We start from the raw sequence: 15,368 nt of genomic DNA, 5'->3' as shown, positions 1-15,368 counted from the left end.
GGCAAGGGCCGCTCGGGTTATCGCTTCTCGGCCTTTTGGCTAAGATCAAGTGTAGTATCTGTTCTTATCAGTTTAATATCTGATACGTCCCCTATCTGGGGACCATATATTAAATGGATTTTTAGAACAGGGAGATGGAAATAGAGCTTGCTCTGTCCACTCCACGCATTGACCTGGTATTGCAGTATTTCCAGGACCGGTGCACCCTTCCCTTATGTGTTGACTAAAATCAGATTCCAAAAGTGCTATTTGTGTTTGCTATTGTTTTTGTCTTTCTGATGGGATCTCCCCTTTTAATCCCATTATTTCAACACCTGTTGGACAATGCATTTGTACAGTCATGTGTGATAATGAGCTCATTTATTAAATGCAATTAATTAATACATTGCCACCTCTTGTTGTGTGTGTGTGTGTGTGTGTGTGTGTGTGTGTGTGTGTGTGTGTGTGTGTGTGTGTGTGTGTGTGTGTGTGTCTTCTGTGTTTCTGTGTTTCCGGCATTTCACATTGGAACAGCTCATTCACCTTCCTTGTCTTCTCTCCGCCCTCCCTTTTAGGTAGGTTAAAGAGCTGCACCTGAGCCAGCCACTGATTGATTGATGCAGCACCACAGTCAAATAGTGGAGTGGAGTAGGGGGAACAGCAAACAGCCATTAAAGCAGCCCGCCCGCCACAATGGACCTACCTGTGTACACTAGATGGATGTGATGGAATGTACTGTCGTCCCTACATTTCCAAGAAGAAGTAAGAATTGCAGTTGCAACAAACCCTTGCTTGCCTACAAAGAGAGCAGCAATTTGGATTTGTTACTATGTTACCTGGAAGAATAACAAACTGTGCAAGGATGGAGGTTGTAGGAGCAAAGAGAAGTTGTCTGTAAAGTTGGTGGATGCCTATTTTCCATTTTGCAGTCCCTTGTCTCCCTCTTGTGGCCTCCTGGAGGCAAATAAATGTGCAAAAAAAAGACAGCCTGGCGGCCGGCTGTTGCAGTGTTGCCCTCTCAGGCAACACTGAGTGACTGACTGAGCCGCACCGTCTTATATAAAGTTCAGACGGAACTTTGCACGTGTCATAGTGGAGCCCTCAGGATTCCAGAGCCAGCTTTCTGACATCATAATGGGGCCTGCCTCAGAGATAAAAGCCTGGGCCCAGGCAGTGTTGGTCAGTGCTGCTCAGCAGGCAGCACTGGACTGGACTGGACTGGATTACAGCTGATACAAGGTGTGAAGGAACAAGGGGTGGCTGTGGGCATGCACTTGCTGCCGCTGCCAGTGTTTATCTGCATGGCAGGAGGGCATTTGGGCGTTGCCAGGAAGGCGTTTTTATGTAGATTCCTCCTCTTTCAGCACTGCATTGTGGTGCAAGCAAAAGAAGCAAATCCTGTGTAGCTTCCTCTCCGGCCTTTATTCACCTCCCTCCCGCTTAGTAGCTGTAAATGTGTGTGAGCCTGCAGGGCCCCATGGAATTGCCTAGGAGTAGGCTGAATCAATCGCTGCAAGGGGTGAACAGCAGTATGGGACAGGCTCGGGCAAGGCAAGGGCCGCTCGGGTTATCGCTTCTCGGCCTTTTGGCTAAGATCAAGTGTAGTACTTTAGGGTATTGCCTTGTTTCTTGGTCAGGAGGTGCCCTGGTACCCTTTTCCTTGGCCTGGGGGGATCGTTTCTCTTAGGAGAGACTTCACCCCTCTGCTGCTATTGGGGAGGAGGATTAGTCCAGGGCAACGGGGAGCGATCACCTGCCTGGTACTTCGGTACTGAAGGTATTCTTTGGAGATTGCTGGAATTCGTTTGGAGCAGGATGGAGGAAATTCCCGAATATATGCGTACCAGGAATGCTGTCCGGTTTTTCGTGGAGGAATCTGAGCGACAAAGGAAGGATCTGGAGTTCATCACAAAGGTTCTTTTGTTGGATTTCTTTCAGCTGGAGAGATCATGCATTTTGGCGGTGATGGACTATCCGAGGAGAGGGTGCTTTGACGTTACCTTCGCCACAGAAGAAATTTATGCTGTCTTTTTAGAACGCTTGAAGGAAGGTAAAAGGGACCCAAGACTTGTGGGTGTGAAGGTAACACCACATTTTGTGCCAAACAAAAAGTTGGTGGTTGTAAAAATGTTTTCGCCTTACGTGGATGAAGAGGACATTAAGTTATTTCTCAATAAGTTTTGTGAGGAGGTGGTGGGAAAGGGGAAAGTGTTTAACCCTTTTGGATTTTGGACTGGGAAGTGGAAATTTCTTTGTAAATTTGTGAGAATTGGTGAATCTAGAAACCTATTGTTTCCTCCAGCGCGGTTCAAGATTGGAAGTGCGTGTGGAAATTTATTTTTTCTTGGAATGGATATGTTTTGTTTGAATTGTAAAGAGTATGGTCATGAGAGAGAAGCCTGTGAGAAAGTAATGTGTACAAAATGTCTGCAAGAGGGACATAAGTATAATGAATGTCAGAAAGGGAAAGTATGTAATATGTGTGGAGAGGAGGGGCACATATTCAAATCGTGCCCAAAGAAAAGCAAACGTGAGGTACAAGAGGAAAATAAGAAGATAGTCAAAAGAAAGGAAGCGGAAGTTAGTTTGGAAGAAGGCAAGCTTCACAAATTGGAAGGAAGTGGGCAAAGTGATGAGAAAAAAAGGAAAAAAGCAGAGAGAAAGAAAAAAAGTGTCATTTCAGAAGAGGAAAGAGCAGAAAGAGACAGGTTATTGGAAGAAGTAGAGCAGTTACGTAGTAAAATTAATTTTGAAAAAATGCGGAGGAGGGTGCGGCTCTGTGTAAGAGAAAATTTACCAGGGTTTCTTGAAAGGTATGGTGTGCCAACGTGGTTAACGTGCATTGTAAACTGTGAGTGGGATGGTAATGATTTGCAGGAACATCTAGTGGATATGTTAGGAACTATTGCTGTTAAAAAAGGAATGTTTTTTTGATTTCTTAAGAAAAAAAAAGGGAAAGAGGAAAACAAAAATTAATTGTACGTTTTCAGTTTTCATTGTGATGATCTAAGTCTTTTTTATTTTGAATTTTATGATTTTTAAGACGTGATCTGAATGAATTAAAAAAAAAAAAAAAAAAAAAAAAAAATCTGTTCTTATCAGTTTAATATCTGATACGTCCCCTATCTGGGGACCATATATTAAATGGATTTTTAGAACAGGGAGATGGAAATAGAGCTTGCTCTGTCCACTCCACGCATTGACCTGGTATTGCAGTATTTCCAGGACCGGTGCACCCTTCCCTTATGTGTTGACTAAAATCAGATTCCAAAAGTGCTATTTGTGTTTGCTATTGTTTTTGTCTTTCTGATGGGATCTCCCCTTTTAATCCCATTATTTCAACACCTGTTGGACAATGCATTTGTACAGTCATGTGTGATAATGAGCTCATTTATTAAATGCAATTAATTAATACATTGCCACCTCTTGTTGTGTGTGTGTGTGTGTGTGTGTGTGTGTGTGTGTGTGTGTGTGTGTGTGTGTGTGTGTGTGTGTGTGTGTGTCTTCTGTGTTTCTGTGTTTCCGGCATTTCACATTGGAACAGCTCATTCACCTTCCTTGTCTTCTCTCCGCCCTCCCTTTTAGGTAGGTTAAAGAGCTGCACCTGAGCCAGCCACTGATTGATTGATGCAGCACCACAGTCAAATAGTGGAGTGGAGTAGGGGGAACAGCAAACAGCCATTAAAGCAGCCCGCCCGCCACAATGGACCTACCTGTGTACACTAGATGGATGTGATGGAATGTACTGTCGTCCCTACATTTCCAAGAAGAAGTAAGAATTGCAGTTGCAACAAACCCTTGCTTGCCTACAAAGAGAGCAGCAATTTGGATTTGTTACTATGTTACCTGGAAGAATAACAAACTGTGCAAGGATGGAGGTTGTAGGAGCAAAGAGAAGTTGTCTGTAAAGTTGGTGGATGCCTATTTTCCATTTTGCAGTCCCTTGTCTCCCTCTTGTGGCCTCCTGGAGGCAAATAAATGTGCAAAAAAAAGACAGCCTGGCGGCCGGCTGTTGCAGTGTTGCCCTCTCAGGCAACACTGAGTGACTGACTGAGCCGCACCGTCTTATATAAAGTTCAGACGGAACTTTGCACGTGTCATAGTGGAGCCCTCAGGATTCCAGAGCCAGCTTTCTGACATCATAATGGGGCCTGCCTCAGAGATAAAAGCCTGGGCCCAGGCAGTGTTGGTCAGTGCTGCTCAGCAGGCAGCACTGGACTGGACTGGACTGGATTACAGCTGATACAAGGTGTGAAGGAACAAGGGGTGGCTGTGGGCATGCACTTGCTGCCGCTGCCAGTGTTTATCTGCATGGCAGGAGGGCATTTGGGCGTTGCCAGGAAGGCGTTTTTATGTAGATTCCTCCTCTTTCAGCACTGCATTGTGGTGCAAGCAAAAGAAGCAAATCCTGTGTAGCTTCCTCTCCGGCCTTTATTCACCTCCCTCCCGCTTAGTAGCTGTAAATGTGTGTGAGCCTGCAGGGCCCCATGGAATTGCCTAGGAGTAGGCTGAATCAATCGCTGCAAGGGGTGAACAGCAGTATGGGACAGGCTCGGGCAAGGCAAGGGCCGCTCGGGTTATCGCTTCTCGGCCTTTTGGCTAAGATCAAGTGTAGTATCTGTTCTTATCAGTTTAATATCTGATACGTCCCCTATCTGGGGACCATATATTAAATGGATTTTTAGAACAGGGAGATGGAAATAGAGCTTGCTCTGTCCACTCCACGCATTGACCTGGTATTGCAGTATTTCCAGGACCGGTGCACCCTTCCCTTATGTGTTGACTAAAATCAGATTCCAAAAGTGCTATTTGTGTTTGCTATTGTTTTTGTCTTTCTGATGGGATCTCCCCTTTTAATCCCATTATTTCAACACCTGTTGGACAATGCATTTGTACAGTCATGTGTGATAATGAGCTCATTTATTAAATGCAATTAATTAATACATTGCCACCTCTTGTTGTGTGTGTGTGTGTGTGTGTGTGTGTGTGTGTGTGTGTGTGTGTGTGTGTGTGTGTGTGTGTGTGTGTCTTCTGTGTTTCTGTGTTTCCGGCATTTCACATTGGAACAGCTCATTCACCTTCCTTGTCTTCTCTCCGCCCTCCCTTTTAGGTAGGTTAAAGAGCTGCACCTGAGCCAGCCACTGATTGATTGATGCAGCACCACAGTCAAATAGTGGAGTGGAGTAGGGGGAACAGCAAACAGCCATTAAAGCAGCCCGCCCGCCACAATGGACCTACCTGTGTACACTAGATGGATGTGATGGAATGTACTGTCGTCCCTACATTTCCAAGAAGAAGTAAGAATTGCAGTTGCAACAAACCCTTGCTTGCCTACAAAGAGAGCAGCAATTTGGATTTGTTACTATGTTACCTGGAAGAATAACAAACTGTGCAAGGATGGAGGTTGTAGGAGCAAAGAGAAGTTGTCTGTAAAGTTGGTGGATGCCTATTTTCCATTTTGCAGTCCCTTGTCTCCCTCTTGTGGCCTCCTGGAGGCAAATAAATGTGCAAAAAAAAGACAGCCTGGCGGCCGGCTGTTGCAGTGTTGCCCTCTCAGGCAACACTGAGTGACTGACTGAGCCGCACCGTCTTATATAAAGTTCAGACGGAACTTTGCACGTGTCATAGTGGAGCCCTCAGGATTCCAGAGCCAGCTTTCTGACATCATAATGGGGCCTGCCTCAGAGATAAAAGCCTGGGCCCAGGCAGTGTTGGTCAGTGCTGCTCAGCAGGCAGCACTGGACTGGACTGGACTGGATTACAGCTGATACAAGGTGTGAAGGAACAAGGGGTGGCTGTGGGCATGCACTTGCTGCCGCTGCCAGTGTTTATCTGCATGGCAGGAGGGCATTTGGGCGTTGCCAGGAAGGCGTTTTTATGTAGATTCCTCCTCTTTCAGCACTGCATTGTGGTGCAAGCAAAAGAAGCAAATCCTGTGTAGCTTCCTCTCCGGCCTTTATTCACCTCCCTCCCGCTTAGTAGCTGTAAATGTGTGTGAGCCTGCAGGGCCCCATGGAATTGCCTAGGAGTAGGCTGAATCAATCGCTGCAAGGGGTGAACAGCAGTATGGGACAGGCTCGGGCAAGGCAAGGGCCGCTCGGGTTATCGCTTCTCGGCCTTTTGGCTAAGATCAAGTGTAGTATCTGTTCTTATCAGTTTAATATCTGATACGTCCCCTATCTGGGGACCATATATTAAATGGATTTTTAGAACAGGGAGATGGAAATAGAGCTTGCTCTGTCCACTCCACGCATTGACCTGGTATTGCAGTATTTCCAGGACCGGTGCACCCTTCCCTTATGTGTTGACTAAAATCAGATTCCAAAAGTGCTATTTGTGTTTGCTATTGTTTTTGTCTTTCTGATGGGATCTCCCCTTTTAATCCCATTATTTCAACACCTGTTGGACAATGCATTTGTACAGTCATGTGTGATAATGAGCTCATTTATTAAATGCAATTAATTAATACATTGCCACCTCTTGTTGTGTGTGTGTGTGTGTGTGTGTGTGTGTGTGTGTGTGTGTGTGTGTGTGTGTGTGTGTGTGTGTGTCTTCTGTGTTTCTGTGTTTCCGGCATTTCACATTGGAACAGCTCATTCACCTTCCTTGTCTTCTCTCCGCCCTCCCTTTTAGGTAGGTTAAAGAGCTGCACCTGAGCCAGCCACTGATTGATTGATGCAGCACCACAGTCAAATAGTGGAGTGGAGTAGGGGGAACAGCAAACAGCCATTAAAGCAGCCCGCCCGCCACAATGGACCTACCTGTGTACACTAGATGGATGTGATGGAATGTACTGTCGTCCCTACATTTCCAAGAAGAAGTAAGAATTGCAGTTGCAACAAACCCTTGCTTGCCTACAAAGAGAGCAGCAATTTGGATTTGTTACTATGTTACCTGGAAGAATAACAAACTGTGCAAGGATGGAGGTTGTAGGAGCAAAGAGAAGTTGTCTGTAAAGTTGGTGGATGCCTATTTTCCATTTTGCAGTCCCTTGTCTCCCTCTTGTGGCCTCCTGGAGGCAAATAAATGTGCAAAAAAAAGACAGCCTGGCGGCCGGCTGTTGCAGTGTTGCCCTCTCAGGCAACACTGAGTGACTGACTGAGCCGCACCGTCTTATATAAAGTTCAGACGGAACTTTGCACGTGTCATAGTGGAGCCCTCAGGATTCCAGAGCCAGCTTTCTGACATCATAATGGGGCCTGCCTCAGAGATAAAAGCCTGGGCCCAGGCAGTGTTGGTCAGTGCTGCTCAGCAGGCAGCACTGGACTGGACTGGACTGGATTACAGCTGATACAAGGTGTGAAGGAACAAGGGGTGGCTGTGGGCATGCACTTGCTGCCGCTGCCAGTGTTTATCTGCATGGCAGGAGGGCATTTGGGCGTTGCCAGGAAGGCGTTTTTATGTAGATTCCTCCTCTTTCAGCACTGCATTGTGGTGCAAGCAAAAGAAGCAAATCCTGTGTAGCTTCCTCTCCGGCCTTTATTCACCTCCCTCCCGCTTAGTAGCTGTAAATGTGTGTGAGCCTGCAGGGCCCCATGGAATTGCCTAGGAGTAGGCTGAATCAATCGCTGCAAGGGGTGAACAGCAGTATGGGACAGGCTCGGGCAAGGCAAGGGCCGCTCGGGTTATCGCTTCTCGGCCTTTTGGCAAGATCAGGTGTAGTATTTCTGCATCTGGTTTTGTTGGGAGGTGTCCGGGGTACCCTGCTCCTTGGCCTTGGGGGATCGTCTCTTTTCACAGAGAGACTTCACCCCCTTGCTGCTATTTGGGGAGTGGGCTTAGCCCCCGGACAACGAGTTGCGATCGCGCCTTACCCAAGAGGTCAACCGGCCTTGAGGCGTTTTTCTAAGAGCGTTCCGAGGGCGTTTATCGGGCTTCGTAGGTGTCTGGGGTACCCTAATCCTTGGCCTTGGGGGAGGGTTCCACTTAATTGTGGAATCTGAGCCCTTGCTGCTATAAGGGACAGGCTTAGCCCCCAGGCACTGAAAATGCCATTTACATTTGGATTTGCATCCGGGGACACCCGGTTGCGCCAGTCCGTCCGCATCGAGGTGGAAGAAGGCCATCGCCAGCGGAAGAACCTTCGCTTCATTGTGGAGGTGATTCTGCTGGACTTCCTGGGGCTCAAGCGGGCGGACATCCTGTGTCTCAACGACCAGGAAAGCCGCGGTCGGTACACCGTATCCTTTACGGCCGCGGCATGTTGCGACAACATGCACAAAAGATTGTCTGATGCGGACCAGAGTGAGGAGCGGCTAAATGGACTGAACTTTTTATTCCTCTACGGGGAGGAAGAAGTCCCGCTCGTGATGTGCATGTTCAGTCCATTTGTCTCAGAGTGTGACATTGAAACCTTCCTCAGTCGTTACTGCAGGGAGGTCCGCTTCTCACATAAAATCTTGAACACCCAGAGCTTCTGGAATGGCAAAAGAAAATATTGGGTGAAGTTCCGCCAGGATCCCAATGGCATTGGAGGCTTACATCACCCACCCCAGAACTTTGCCATTGGGAAGAATCGAGGATTCCTATTTTACCCCCAGATGCCAATAGCCTGCCGGAACTGCTTGAGATATGGCCACACCAGAGAACATTGTGACCGGCCCCATGTGGTGCAGTGTAACAGGTGTGGCCAGGTTGGACACGTAGCGGCAAAATGCAGTTCCGAGGTGTTGTGCAATCTGTGCGGCATGACTGGGCATGCTTTTAAAGATTGCCCCCGCAGAGCGAAATCTGGGCCACCCAGACCAGGGCCAGAGCGGCAGTTTGCAACATGTGCAGACGCCGCTGGTAATGCCCCAAAACGAGCATTGACGACTGAGGGGTCCAGGCCAAAGTCCTTCACAGCTCCATCGGGGGGCCCACCGATGTCAGCCTCGAGGGACGGCCATAGGGATTCCACCGGGTCCAGGCAGAGCAGGAGGAATTCTGACTCTGCTGGACATAAGTTGACCGGCACCTCTGCAAACAGGTCCTCTGCTCCGCCTGCAGTGGACCCTGTTGAGGCAGTGGTTAGCGACAGGCGTCGTGGCTCCGTAGGTTCTGCAGTAGGACCTGACGCCTGTCCCAAGAGTGTGGGCATGGAGCGGAGACACTCTGTGTCAGACGAGGGCTCCATTAAGAAAACCCTAAAATATGCTGGATTGGAGCCTCGTTTTGACCATTTCCGGTCAACGGGGGGGTCGGAGCAAAGTTCCTCCACTGCGGTTGTGGAGGGGCTTGCGATGAAGGCTCCCCGTAAGCAGGCAAAGGTTGCCAAGAGTGATGGGACCTCACAGGCCCCTGTGCAGCTGCCCAGGAAGGACATCAGCGATATCTTCAGCCAGGGGCCAGAGATGGGTGAGAGCGACTTCGAGGAGATGGATAGGAGCCATTCTGCAAAGAGACAGCGAGAGGAAGAGGAGTCCGGAGTTCGGAGGAAAGCTGCCTATCGGAGTTCGGATGAGAGCAGTGTGGGGGTTGGAGCCGCCCACGTATCTGGCTCTGACCCTACCAACATCCAAGATTTATTGACCCCTCAAAAAGGGGGTCCAGACTCGCAGCTGATCTCCGAGTACGACTCTTCTGGTTCGGACCCTGACCTCAACTAAGACTATGTTGGTTCCTATCAAAGTCGCCTCACTAAATGTGAGGTCCCTAAAGAGCCCTGTCCGCAGGACTGCTTTATTTTCATTTTTAGAGACTGTGGACTTTGACCTTTGCCTGCTTCAAGAATGTGGAATCCCTAATGACTTGGAATATCAAGATTTAAAGATGGACTGGAAACTAGGCCCCTCAGTCTGGTCTGGTGGAAATGACTGTCGCTCTGCGGGGGTTGGATTGCTCTGCCGAGGTCGTTTTATCTCCATCCAAACAGTGACTGAAATCATGCCCGGCAGAGCTATTTTAATACATTTGCTTTTTAATGGAATTTTAATTCGTGTTTTAAACGTTTATGCCCCTCCTACCAAACAGGAGAGGGCAGAACTATTAGAGATTTTACCATTGTTTTGTGTTGGGTCTACCCCCCTGCTGGTGGGTGGTGATTTTAACTGTGTGCGAGATGGAGAACACCGGCAGGGTGGGGATTTTAATCGAAAAATTGACCGTACTTCTTACCTGCTCAAGAATTTTATTGGTGATTTTAAATTGAAAGATTGCTGGAGGGAACTCTTGCCTGCGGACCCAGGCCCCACCTGGTCCAATGGAAGAGTGAGCTCCAGAATTGATTTTATTTTCACTTCTAATAGTTTTATTCCCAAAAAATGTTTGCTTTTAACAAATATTTTATCTGATCACAAGCTCCTTTCAGTGCACCTGGAGCTAGAGGGAGAGCAAAAAGCTTGTAGGGGTCCCTGGAGACTAAACACCACACTCCTGGAGGACCCCATCATTAAAGAGGAGTTTGTGCGGACCTACCAGTGTTGGCAGTCCCATAGAGCGCCCAGTCAGCCTATGCTACACTGGTGGGAGGGCATTAAACCCAAAATCAGAGCTTTTTTTATTCGAGCAGGTAAGAAGAAAGCAAAAGAGAAAAAACAATGGTTTTATGTTCTTAATAAACGTTTACATGTACTTTTTAAATTGAAGGAGATTGGTATGGATGTTGATGATGATATCTTAAATCTTAAAGCTGAAATAAAACATGCCATAGAAGAGAAAGGGAAACAAATAATTTTTAATTCACATGTAAAGCACCTCGAGGATGGCGAGAAGTGTTCCCGGTTCTTCTTCAAAAAGGTAATGGATAAACGAGATGTCATTTTAAACCTTGAAGGAGAAACCACTATGGTCGGCATTTTAAATTCTGCTTTTAATTTCTACCAATCTCTTTTTAACAAGAAAAATATTGATCCTTCCTTTTTAGAACATGTTCTTAATTCCCTTGATGCCAAGCTAGATATTTTAGACCAGGAAGTTTTATCCCGTAATATTACCTTGGAGGAACTTTTATTTGCTTTTAAAAGTTTTTCTAATGGGAAAGCTCCTGGGGAAGATGGTCTGCCCATCGAATTTTATCATGCTTTTTGGGAAATTTTAAAGAATGACATGTTTTTATTGTATAAGGAAGTTTTTATTACTGAAGAGCTGCCCCCTTCCTGGAGGAGGGGGATTGTGTCCTTAATTTTTAAAAAAGGTGAGAGGGACCAGTTAAAAAACTGGCGCCCTATTACTCTTTTAAACGTTGATTGTAAAATTTTAGCTAAACTAATAACAATCCGTTTTAAACCTTTTATTCATAAATTAATCCATCCAAACCAGGTATGTGGGGTACCTGGGAGGTCAATTACTGAGTCCCTGAATATTTTACGTGACATCATTTGGTATTTTAAAGAAAGGGGTCAAAGCCTTGCTATTTTATCCTTAGATTTCGAGAAGGCTTTTGACCGGGTCTCCCATGAATATCTTTTTATGGTTCTTAAAAAGATGGCTGTTCCTGAAATTATTTTAACACGTATTAAGCTTTTATATCGATCCTGTTTTAGCCAAATTTCTATCAACGGATTTTTAACTAAAGGTGTTCCTCTTTTATCAGGGGTGAAACAGGGGTGCCCGTTGTCTCCGCTCCTTTTTATTTGTGCCATAGAACCTCTGTTCACCCTAATAAGAGATGATAAAGTCATCAGAGGCGTGCCCATACCTGGAGGAAGGGGGAACCAGATAAAAATCCTAGGCTATATGGATGACGCCACCGTCCTATGCCCAGACGCCGCTTCTATGAGACGGGCATTGAGGAACACCGGCTTTTTTTGTGAAGCCTCTAGTTTTAAATTAAACGTTGATAAGTGTGACTGTTTTTATACTGGTGTATGGGATTCCTCTGTGACACCAGGAGTTAACATGCAGCAGGATCAGATAAAAATTTTAGGAATTGTTTTTAATCAAGAAAACGATGGGAGACCCAATTGGGATTCAGTAATTGCCAAAATGGAAAAAAAGGTTTTAATGTGGAATTTGAGAAATCTCACCATGGAGGGAAAAGTTTTAATAATTAAATCTGTTTTATTACCCATAATGCTTTATGTAGCTATGGTTTTCCCTCCAACAATTTTATATATTAAAAAAGTGACCAGGATCTGTTTTATGTTTTTATGGGGTTCCAAAATGGAAAAACTAAAACGTGATTTTATGTACAGATGTAAGGACAATGGCGGGAGAGATGTTCCTAACCTTTTTAACTTCTTTTACATTAAATACTTTTGCTTCTGTTTTAAAATGTATAATTCTGATGGTATTTTTAGCTACTTTTTAAAGTACGCTACGGGCATGATTTTTAAACGATGGTTTCGTGTCCCTTTGAATTCTCCTGTGCTTCTGTGTCCCCCAAAACAATATGCGGTGCTCGAAAAAACTGTCAGGCTCCTAGGTCTCCAAGAATTGGAGCCTGACATATTGGGGGACCAGAAAAAAGTGTCACTCTCCTGTAGGCGGCAGGAGGATACACTGGCAGTTTCAAATTTCTCACAGGCAAGGTCCAAGGTGGTGTGGCGGAACGTTTTCGGGAAATTTATGGCAAATGTGCACAAGGACCTTGCCTGGGCAATCGTTCACCAGTGCCTCCCTACTCGTGAATTCCAGCATAGGCGAGGACTGGTGGCGAGAGCCAAGTGCCCGAGAGACAGGTGTGGTGACGACGAGACGGTAATGCACCTGTTTTGGAACTGCCCATATGCACAGGAGGTTTGGAGGAAGGTAGGCCCATTGCTGAAATGGGCCTGCGGTCTTAAAGATCTTAAATTTGAATACGTGTTTTATGGTCTTTTTAACTGCCCAAGTTTTAAACAGCAAATGGTCTGTTGGATCATTTTAAACTGTTTTAAGAATGCCATCTGGAAGGTTAGGAACATTCTGCTTTTTAAACATGATTTTATTGACGTTAAAAATTGTGTGAAATATGCCCTAAGTGAAATGTATATTTATTATCTTAGGGACAAAAAGCAGCTAGGGGTAAAAGAAGCAACATCCATGTGGTGTTTGCAAATGTGGAATACCATAACATTGTAAATAAAAATGGTTTTATTCTTTTATGTCTTTTATGCCCTGTATAAATTTTATCCTGCTATTGTTCTGTACTTTTATTATAACATCTGTATTACTGGTCTTATTATTATTACTTTTGTATTCATTTAAATGTATGAATATTCATGTATTATGCTGTTGATTTTATCTTGTGGTTTCAATTTTAAAAAAAGTCTGTAAAATATATTATTTTTGCCAATAAAAAACTTTGTTGAAACCTTATCTGTTCTTATCAGTTTAATATCTGATACGTCCCCTATCTGGGGACCATATATTAAATGGATTTTTAGAACAGGGAGATGGAAATAGAGCTTGCTCTGTCCACTCCACGCATTGACCTGGTATTGCAGTATTTCCAGGACCGGTGCACCCTTCCCTTATGTGTTGACTAAAATCAGATTCCAAAAGTGTTTTTTCTCTTTGCCATTGTTTCTGTCTTTCTGAAGGGATCTCCCCTTTTAATCCCATTATTTCAACACCTGTTGGACAATGCATTTGTACAGTCATGTGTGATAATGAGCTCATTTATTAAATGCAATTAATGAATACATTGCCACCTCTTGTTGTGTGTGTGTGTGTGTGTGTCTTCTGTGTTTCTGTGTTTCCGGCATTTCACATTGGAACAGCTCATTCACCTTCCTTGTCTTCTCTCCGCCCTCCCTCCCTCCCTCCCTCCTAGGTAAGTTAAAGAGCTGCACCTGAGCCAGCCACTGATTGATGCAGCACCACAGTCAAATAGTGGAGTGGAGTGGAGTAGGGGAACAGCAAACAGCCATTAAAGCAGCCAGCCGCCTACCCGCCACAATGGACCTACCTGTGTACACTAGGTGGATGTGATGGAATGTACTGTCGTCCCTACATTTCAAGAAGAAGTAAGAATTGCAGTTGCAACAAACCCTTGCTTGCCTACAAAGAGAGCAGCAATTTGGATTTGTTACTATGTTACCTGGAAGAATAACAAACTGTGCAAGGATGGAGGTTGTAGGAGCAAAGAGAAGTTGTCTGTAAAGTTGGTGGATGCCTATTTTCCATTTTGCAGTCCCTTGTCTCCCTCTTGTGGCCTCCTGGAGGCAAATAAATGTGCAAAAAAAAGACAGCCTGGCGGCCGGCTGTTGCAGTGTTGCCCTCTCAGGCAACACTGAGTGACTGACTGAGCCTCACAGTCTTATATAAAGTTCAGACGGAACTTTGCACGTGTCATAGTGGAGCCCTCAGGATTCCAGAGCCAGCTTTCTGACATCATAATGGGGCCTGCCTCAGAGATAAAAGCCTGGGCCCAGGCAGTGTTGTTCAGTGCTGCTCAGCAGGCAGCACAGGACTGGATTAAAGCTGATACAAGGTGTGAAGGAACAAGGGGTGGCTGTGGGCATGCACTTGCTGCCGCTGCCAGTGTTTATCTGCATGGCAGGAGGGCATTTGGGCGTTGCCAGGAAGGCGTTTTTATGTAGATTCCTCCTCTTTCAGCACTGCATTGTGGTGCAAGCAAAAGAAGCAAATCCTGTCTGGCTTCCTCTCCGGCCTTTATTCACCTCCCGCTTAGTAGCTGTAAATGTGTGTGAGCCTGCAGGGCCCCATGGAATTGCCTAGGAGTAGGCTGAATCGCTGCAAGGGGTGAACAGCAGTATGGGACAGGCTCGGGCAAGGCAAGGGCCGCTCGGGTTATCGCTTCTCGGCCTTTTGGCTAAGATCAAGTGTAGTATCTGTTCTTATCAGTTTAATATCTGATACGTCCCCTATCTGGGGACCATATATTAAATGGATTTTTAGAACAGGGAGATGGAAATAGAGCTTGCTCTGTCCACTCCACGCATTGACCTGGTATTGCAGTATTTCCAGGACCGGTGCACCCTTCCCTTATGTGTTGACTAAAATCAGATTCCAAAAGTGTTTTTTCTCTTTGCCATTGTTTCTGTCTTTCTGAAGGGATCTCCCCTTTTAATCCCATTATTTCAACACCTGTTGGACAATGCATTTGTACAGTCATGTGTGATAATGAGCTCATTTATTAAATGCAATTAATGAATACATTGCCACCTCTTGTTGTGTGTGTGTGTGTGTGTGTCTTCTGTGTTTCTGTGTTTCCGGCATTTCACATTGGAACAGCTCATTCACCTTCCTTGTCTTCTCTCCGCCCTCCCTCCCTCCCTCCCTCCTAGGTAAGTTAAAGAGCTGCACCTGAGCCAGCCACTGATTGATGCAGCACCACAGTCAAATAGTGGAGTGGAGTGGAGTAGGGGAACAGCAAACAGCCATTAAAGCAGCCAGCCGCCTACCCGCCACAATGGACCTACCTGTGTACACTAGGTGGATGTGATGGAATGTACTGTCGTCCCTACATTTCAAGAAGAAGTAAGAATTGCAGTTGCAACAAACCCTTGCTTGCCTACAAAGAG

At 45.7% G+C, this 15,368-nt stretch overlaps 5 non-coding genes and 2 pseudogenes across 5 annotated transcripts; all 7 read left to right on the top strand.

Annotated features, from left to right (window-relative positions):
• The first annotated feature begins 19 nt into the window (after positions 1-19).
• Positions 20-210, top strand: LOC142697719 (U2 spliceosomal RNA). The gene has a single exon (XR_012865482.1). It is a non-coding gene; the product is annotated as a U2 spliceosomal RNA (small nuclear RNA).
• Positions 211-1,548: 1,338 nt separating this feature from the next.
• On the top strand, positions 1,549-1,659 carry LOC142697847 (U2 spliceosomal RNA; annotated as a pseudogene).
• A 1,351-nt stretch (positions 1,660-3,010) lies between these two features.
• On the top strand, positions 3,011-3,220 carry LOC142697819 (U2 spliceosomal RNA; annotated as a pseudogene).
• A 1,338-nt stretch (positions 3,221-4,558) lies between these two features.
• Positions 4,559-4,749, top strand: LOC142697718 (U2 spliceosomal RNA). The gene has a single exon (XR_012865481.1). It is a non-coding gene; the product is annotated as a U2 spliceosomal RNA (small nuclear RNA).
• A 1,334-nt stretch (positions 4,750-6,083) lies between these two features.
• LOC142697717 (U2 spliceosomal RNA) lies at positions 6,084-6,274 on the top strand. Its single transcript, XR_012865480.1, has one exon. It is a non-coding gene; the product is annotated as a U2 spliceosomal RNA (small nuclear RNA).
• A 6,884-nt stretch (positions 6,275-13,158) lies between these two features.
• On the top strand, positions 13,159-13,350 carry LOC142697809 (U2 spliceosomal RNA). Its single transcript, XR_012865556.1, has one exon. It is a non-coding gene; the product is annotated as a U2 spliceosomal RNA (small nuclear RNA).
• Positions 13,351-14,636: 1,286 nt separating this feature from the next.
• On the top strand, positions 14,637-14,827 carry LOC142697715 (U2 spliceosomal RNA). Its single transcript, XR_012865479.1, has one exon. It is a non-coding gene; the product is annotated as a U2 spliceosomal RNA (small nuclear RNA).
• Positions 14,828-15,368: the final 541 nt, after the last annotated feature.

This window comes from Rhinoderma darwinii (assembly GCF_050947455.1).
Source record: "Rhinoderma darwinii isolate aRhiDar2 chromosome 5 unlocalized genomic scaffold, aRhiDar2.hap1 SUPER_5_unloc_9, whole genome shotgun sequence".
In the NCBI taxonomy this organism is placed as follows: Eukaryota; Metazoa; Chordata; class Amphibia; order Anura; family Rhinodermatidae; genus Rhinoderma; species Rhinoderma darwinii.
Note: the sequence above shows the minus strand (reverse complement) of the source record. Positions and strands in the feature narration are given on the sequence as shown.